The following is a 7,504-nucleotide window of genomic DNA, read 5'->3' on the forward strand; positions in this document are numbered from 1 at the left end:
AATAACATTGTGAAATTGAATGTAAGCTTCAATTTGATATACGAAAACAGATAAAATGGACGATTCGGGTTGCCCCTTTATCACAAAACAGGATGAATGAAAAAGGTTTTTGTTTATTCATCTTAACAAAGCCACTACCACATTATCTCATTCCTCTGTAGTGTTTCATTCATCCTGTTTTGTTGAGAAAGGGGAAACGCGAATGGTCCATTTTTTATCTGTTTTCGTATATCAAATTGAAGCCTACATTCAATTTCACATTGTTATCTATAGACTTAAGGAATGTCTACCAGGCCATTTCGTTGACTGGAAATAAATAAATAGTCAAGGGGAGGGAACGGGCGAAATGACTAGATACATTTTGATTGGTTAATGATTGGTAACCCTCGAATCATCAATTATTTTCAATGGAAGTTTCAGGTTTAATACATTCCTGTTTACCACAAACGAGTTGATAGACAGTGGATGAGACTGAACAATACAGTCGCTCAACTGTGAACAAGAAAAGGCTGAGGATTGATGAGGGTACAGTTTACATACAGTTCAATTCATTTCAAAACCATTTCATCTCACTACAATTATGACAACAACAAACAACCCCCAAAAAAGCTTAGTCCAACTTAAATAACTAAATTTTTTAAAAATATAAAAAAGAAGACAAAAACAAAAAAACAAAAAAACAAAAACAAACTAGCAGGAAAAAAAACAAACAAAAAACAACAACAACCAAACAGTCTTGCACTTGATACTATGCGTTTAGTTCATAATCTCATAACATCCGCCTGCCGGGTATAACGTACCAACACACATGGCTATGTGAAAGTTTATAGTCTGATTGAGAGAATTTAGCGAGGACTACTCATAAAAATGGCTTGCAAAAAGCAACAACAAAGAGCTGAGTGACGTCAATTTCATTCCTTCTGTAGAGCATTATCCAATAAATGTGTTCAATCGTTTTTCTATTAAGTGAGCGCGAAGAAGAAAAAAAAAAGAAGAAGAAGAAGAAGAAGAAGAAGAAGAAGAAGAAGAAGAAGAAGAAGAAGAAGAAGAAGAAGAAAGAAGAAGAAGAAGAAGAAGAAGAAGAAGAAAGAAGAAGAAGAAGAAGAAGAAGAAGAAAGAAGAAGAAGAAGAAGAAGAAGAGAGAAGAAGAAGAAGAAGAAAGAAGAAAGAAGAAGAAGAAGAAGAAGAAGAAGAAGAAGAAGAAGAAGAAGAAGAAGAAGAAGAAGAAGAAGAAGAAGAAAGAAGAAGAAGAAGAAGAAGAAGAAGAAGAAGAAGAAGAAGAAGAAGAAGAAGAAGAAGAAGAAGAAGAAGAAGAAGAGAAGAAGAAGAAGAAGAAGAAAGAAGAAGAAGAAGAAGAAGAAGAAGAAGAAGAAGAAGAAGAAGAAGAAGAAGAAGAAGAAGAAGAAGAAGAAGAAGAAGAAGAAGAAGAAGAAGAAGAAGAAGAAGAAGAAGAAGAAGAAGAAGAAGAAGAAGAAGAAGAAGAAGAAGAAGAAGAAGAAGAAGAAGAAGAAGAAGAAGAAGAAGAAGAAGAAGAAGAAGAAGAAGAAGAAGAAGAAGAAGAAGAAGAAGAAGAAGAAGAAGAGAAGAAGAAGAAGAAGAAGAAGAAGAAGAAGAAGAAGAAGAAGAAGAAGAAGAAGAAGAAGAAGAAGAAGAAGAAGAAGAAGAAGAAGAAGAAGAAGAAGAAGAAGAAGAAGAAGAAGAAGAAGAAGAAGAAGAAGAAGAAGAAGAAGAAGAAGAAGAAGAAGAAGAAGAAGAAGAAGAAGAAGAAGAAGAAGAAGAAGAAGAAGAAGAAGAAGAAGAAGAAGAAGAAGAAGAAGAAGAAGAAGAAGAAGAAGAAGAAGAAGAAGAAGAAGAAGAAGAAGAAGAAGAAAGAAGAAAGAAGAAGAAGAAGAAGAAGAAGAAGAAGAAGAAGAAGAAGAAGAAGAAGAAGAAGAAGAAGAAGAAGAAGAAGAAGAAGAAGAAGAAGAAGAAGAAGAAGAAGAAGAAGAAGAAGAAGAAGAAGAAGAAGAAGAAGAAGAAGAAGAAGAAGAAGAAGAAGAAGAAGAAGAAGAAGAAGAGAAGAAGAAGAAGAAGAAGAAGAAGAAGAAGAAGAAGAGAAGAAGAAGAAGAAGAAGAAGAAGAAGAAGAAGAAGAAGAAGAAGAAGAAGAAAGAAGAAGAAAAAAGAAGAAGAAGAAGAAGAAGAAGAAGAAGAAGAAAGAAGAAGAAGAAGAAGAAGAAGAAGAAGAAGAAGAAGAAGAAGAAGAAGAAGAAGAAGAAGAAGAAGAAGAAGAAGAAGAAGAAGAAAGAAGAAGAAGAAGAAGAAGAAGAAGAAGAAGAAGAAGAAGAAGAAAGAAGAGAAGAAGAAGAAGAAGAAGAAGAAAGAAGAAGAAGAAGAAGAAGAAGAAGAAGAAGAAGAAGAAGAAGAAGAGAAGAAGAAGAAGAAGAAGAGAAGAAGAAGAAGAAGAAGAAGAAGAAGAAGAAGAAGAAGAAGAAGAAGAAGAAGAAGAAGAAGAAGAAGAAGAAGAAGAAGAAGAAGAAGAAGAAGAAGAAGAAAGAAGAAGAAGAAGAAGAGAAGAAGAAGAAGAAGAAGAAGAAGAAGAAGAAGAAGAAGAAGAGAGAAGAAGAAGAAGAAGAAGAAGGAAGAAGAAGAAGAAGAAGAAGAAGAAGAAGAAGAAGAAGAAGAAGAAGAAGAAGAAGAAGAAGAAGAAGAAGAAGAAGAAGAAGAAGAAGAAGAAGAAGAAGAAGAAGAAGAAGAAGAAGAAGAAGAAGAAGAAGAAGAAGAAGAAGAAGAAGAAGAAGAAGAAGAAGAAGAAGAAGAAGAAGAAGAAGAAGAAGAAGAAGAAGAAGAAGAAGAAGAAGAAGAAGAAGAAGAAGAAGAAGAAGAGAAGAAAGAAGAAGAAGAAGAAGAAGAAGAAGAAGAAGAAGAAGAAGAAGAAGAAGAAGAAGAAGAAGAAGAAGAAGAAGAAGAAGAAGAAGAAGAAGAAGAAGAAGAAGAAGAAGAAGAAGAAGAGAAGAAGAAGAAGAAGAAGAAGAGAAGAAGAGAAGAAGAGAAGAAGAAGAAAGAAGAAGAAGAAGAAGAGAAGAAGAAGAAGAAGAGAAGAGAAGAGAAGACGAAGAGAGAAGACGAAGACGAAGACGAAGACGAAGACGAAGACGAAGACGAAGACGAAGAGAAGCGAAGACGAAGACGAAGACGAAGACGAAGACGAAGACGAAGACGAAGACGAAGACGAAGACGAAGGCGAAGACGAAGACGAAGACGAAGACGAAGACGAAGAGAAGAGAAGAGAAGAGAGAAGAAGAAGAAGAAGAAGAAGAAGAAGAAGAAGAAGAAGAAGAAGAAGAAGAAGAAGAAGAGAAGAAGAAGAAGAAGAAGAAGAAGAAGAAGAAGAAGAAGAAGAAGAAGAGAAGAAGAAGAAGAAGAAGAAGAAGAAGAAGAAGAGAAGAAGAAGAAAGAAGAAGAACAACAACAACAACAAGAATTACAACAACAACAACAACAAGAACAAGAACGACAAGAAGAACAACAATAATAATAAGAAGAACAAGAAGAAGCAGAAGAAGGAGAATGATAATTGTGCCCAAATCAATTACGAAATTCAACATATATAGGTCCTTGGTTCGAGTCCTCCTGCTACAAGTAGGCGACGTAAAGTTAAGTCCTCGGAAAAAAATGGTTTTCACTCACATTTCCTCACTACACTCATGTGTATAATGACTACTTATTCCAAAAAAATAAATAAAAGCGTTTGTTTGTTTTTTGTTTTTGTGAGAGAAAAAACCCCACCATAATTGCTCCTCCAATCATCATTTTATTATGTGGTCCAACATGTTAAAACAAATAAACATCAACATTTATATAGCGAATCGATTCCAAATACTTACCATGCTCAATAATTTATATAATATTTCACCTTACAGGCCATAGGGAAACAGAATTCCATTTCATACAGTTCCAGCCTTCTTTTAGGCATCAATTTAGTACAAGCACTTTTACAATATCCATCACTCACTGCCTGCGCCCAGGTACTCATTCACACCTGAGTCAGCTGGGGTAATGTGTTCAAAGTGACTTAGCCGAGTTCGCAATTATTATAAGTAGCGTCAGGACTACGACACGATCGCTCTTGTAAAGACTTTGGTGACATTTGTGACCCATCGTCTCAAAACGGTATTATGTCGGAACGAACAGATGCTTAAAAGGTGAATTTAATGTTAAACTGGTCAAAAATTTAAATTGTTGGCATCAGCACCCTAAAATATGGTATCCATTCTCCTCAATAACACATACAGACTCAACACAAGTCTTATATTTCTGGCAACAAAAATTCAATTTTCAACATCTTAACTATCCCGACTTAATACCATTTTGAGGCGAAGGGTCACATTTGAGTGGATTGTATAATTGGATAGCTCAGTGATTCGAATATAAAACGAAATGAAACAAAATCTCTACCGGATGCTACATAAATCGTCTTCGTTGGAAAAGTATTAAGACGGGTCTCCTACCAGCATAAGAGAGAAGAATGGATGAACATTTGGGCAATGAGCACCACGGGTAGATGTATGTTTTCCCATATGACCACTCCTGTAAAGACTGATTGCCTAAATAAGCCCAGAAGACACCAGCAAAGCATCATCTTTCAACTAAGAACACAACACATACCGCTTAACAACCATTTAAGCAAAATTACAAAAGACACATCCCCTTCCTGCCCCCTATGCCAACACCCCAATGAAACAGTAACACACCACTTGTTTGAATGTCAACCTCTTGAAGACCTGAGATGCACATTCCCCCCACCAAATCCAAGCATCAGTAACACACTTTATAGTCACTGGAACAACTACAAAAGACGTTTAACTTCTACGTCATGGCATAAGACCGAAGGGCTAGAGCTCAGGTGGTCGCTGGTTCGGATAAGTAAGTAAGTCTCCTACCAGCACAATACAACCCATTTATTCAACTTGCTTACAACGCCCAGTTCTGGCAAAAAAAAACAACAAAAAAAAACTACCTAGTCACAGACTAGAAGACGCTCACAAGAACCGATTTTTTTTAGCCACTTGCTTTGCTCAGGAAGACTGGGAAAAGACTAAATCAAGTCATCCTAGATAAGAATGGGCCAAGGCGACTTTCCGTGAACATTCTTCGTTGTCTTCCCCTAGAATGTTTACGTTTCATTTTGCCGCGCACATATTTCCTATTTTCCTCTCGCACGGCGTGTTCGAAGAAACATAGTTGTCTCTCTATTGCTTTAAAACATGCGCTTTCTATAGCGCAATACCCACTAAATGTGCTCAAAGCGCTTTACAAGGGGTCAACAGCAACATTTAACATGTAGGACGGGACATGACGCTGTTAGGCGTATTACAATTTTTCTGACAAAGACAACGCTGTTAACGGCCAGGTACTCATTTTACACCTGAGTACGGTGAGAGAATGTGAGTAAAGAGCCTTTTCCAAGGACTCAACTATGCGCCGAGCGCAGACTCGATCGAACCCAGGACCTTCCGATCCGAAAGCGAGTGTCATACCACTAGACCACAAGCCGCACATTGCGATCCCGAACACCATTCTTCGCTTTATACACTTATTTTAGGACATCTTCGTTTGTTTTATTGGAGGTGTATGGAATTCTTTGCAATCTTCGCAAGACCCAATTTCGAATGCCTAAACATTCTTCCCCAGTTTGCTATTGATCCAGCTCTCACCACAGACTACTAGGATATGGTCTCACAAAAAATACAACTTCACTGATTCAGCCATTCATTTATGTAGCCATATCTTGACATAAAAAAACCAACAATTTATATAAAGATACAATATTAAAAACATGATTATCTATTATTTTTTTTTTTTCGTTTTTAACCGAAAGTGGCAGAAAATTAAAAAGGAATTATAATGCACTCTGTATCACTTCAAGTCACCGATATTGTGTTGATTGAAGATACAGTGCTTGACCCACATTTACAATCAAGGGAAATAATTCATACCACTCAAGGAAACAATAAAAATGCATTGGCATTGATTGGACTCGTTCGTCTGTTTTGGATCAGCAGTGACCTAGTTATTTATAGATTTTATGACGTCAGGTGACAAAATGGCTGCATAACAACAAAATGGTGTATAGAAACAAGTGTGTCATAACAATAATATAATTCATGTGTTGAGCGTTTTCAATTTTTAGGGCCTTTGTGTTTACATAGGATAAAATCATAATTCAGTGCCCACCGAAGAGATGTATATCTTTATGGGGAAAGGGAATTAATTTGGAAACAGGTGGCTAGGATATTCGTTTTGTATCAATGTGATCGCGTAGTAGCATACTATAAATGATAATAATAATAAAAATAAAAATAATAATAATAATAAAATAAAAATTTAATAATAATAATAAAAATAATAATAATATTAATAATAAAAATAATAATGATAATGAAAATGAAATGAAATGATAATAATAATAATATAATAATAATAATAATAATAAAATAATAAAAAATTAATTTAATAATAATAATAATAATAATAAGAGAAGAAGAAAAAGGGAAGAAGAAGAAGAAGAAGAAGAAGAAGAAGAAGAAAAAAAGAAGGAAGAAAAGAAGAAGAAGAAGAAAGAAGAAGAAAAGGAAGAAGAAGAAGAAAGAAGAAGAAGAAGAAGAAAGAAGAAAAAGGGAAGACGAAGAATAGTATTAAAAGTGGGGGGAGGTGAAGGATATATATATATATATATATTATATATATTTATATATATATATATATATATATATATTAAATGTGTGTGTGTGTGTGGTAGGGTGGGGCAGAAGGGGGGGGGGGGGGGGGGGGATCAGGGATCCTTTCTGCTTGAACGCTCAGTTCACCTCTATTCCTTTGCATAAAGAGTCAGATACTTCTGTCACCGTGTGACTTTCGTCGGTTTCGACTCATTAAAGACAATTTAAGAGCTTCATTTCCCTCGAGGGCAGAAAAGATTCGTTGAGGAAATTCAAAGCCTGATTTTCAAGATTAAATTAAAAATTAATTCCCTTTATTCAGCCCTTGGGGAAATTTTTCTTTAGGGTCTATTCCAAGAAATGGAATAACCAGGGCCTCAGCTTCAGTGCAGCGCCACAAAGTGATCTAGGGCGAGGGACTAGCTCAAGGCCATAAACGCCTGGTGATCGAACTCAGTACCGTTCAGGTACGAAGCAAAAACCGTACCAGTGAGCCCCCGCTATCCATTCCCCGAACAGTCTTCAAGTTGGGAATCTAGTAGCTATTGTCACATTGGAACAGTGCCCTACTCTAGGAAAAAAATCATATTGTACATTGGCAGAAATTCGTCCTTCAAATATCGATCGATAAAAAAAACAAAAAAGATTTAAAAAACAAAAACAAAAAACAAAAAAAAACCCCAAAAAAAACAAGCACAAAAAAAAAAAAAAAAAGAAAAAACGTGAGCTTTTAATAGTACAATACCATAACTGTCAAAGGGTTTACAAAGGGTCCCCCCTAACAAACATTATTGTAGAACGAGA

The sequence above is a fragment of the Berghia stephanieae genome, chromosome 1 (genome assembly GCF_034508935.2).
Source record: "Berghia stephanieae isolate SIO BIC M18660-M18661 chromosome 1, UCSD_Bste_1.3, whole genome shotgun sequence".
Lineage (NCBI taxonomy): Eukaryota > Metazoa > Mollusca > Gastropoda > Nudibranchia > Aeolidiidae > Berghia > Berghia stephanieae.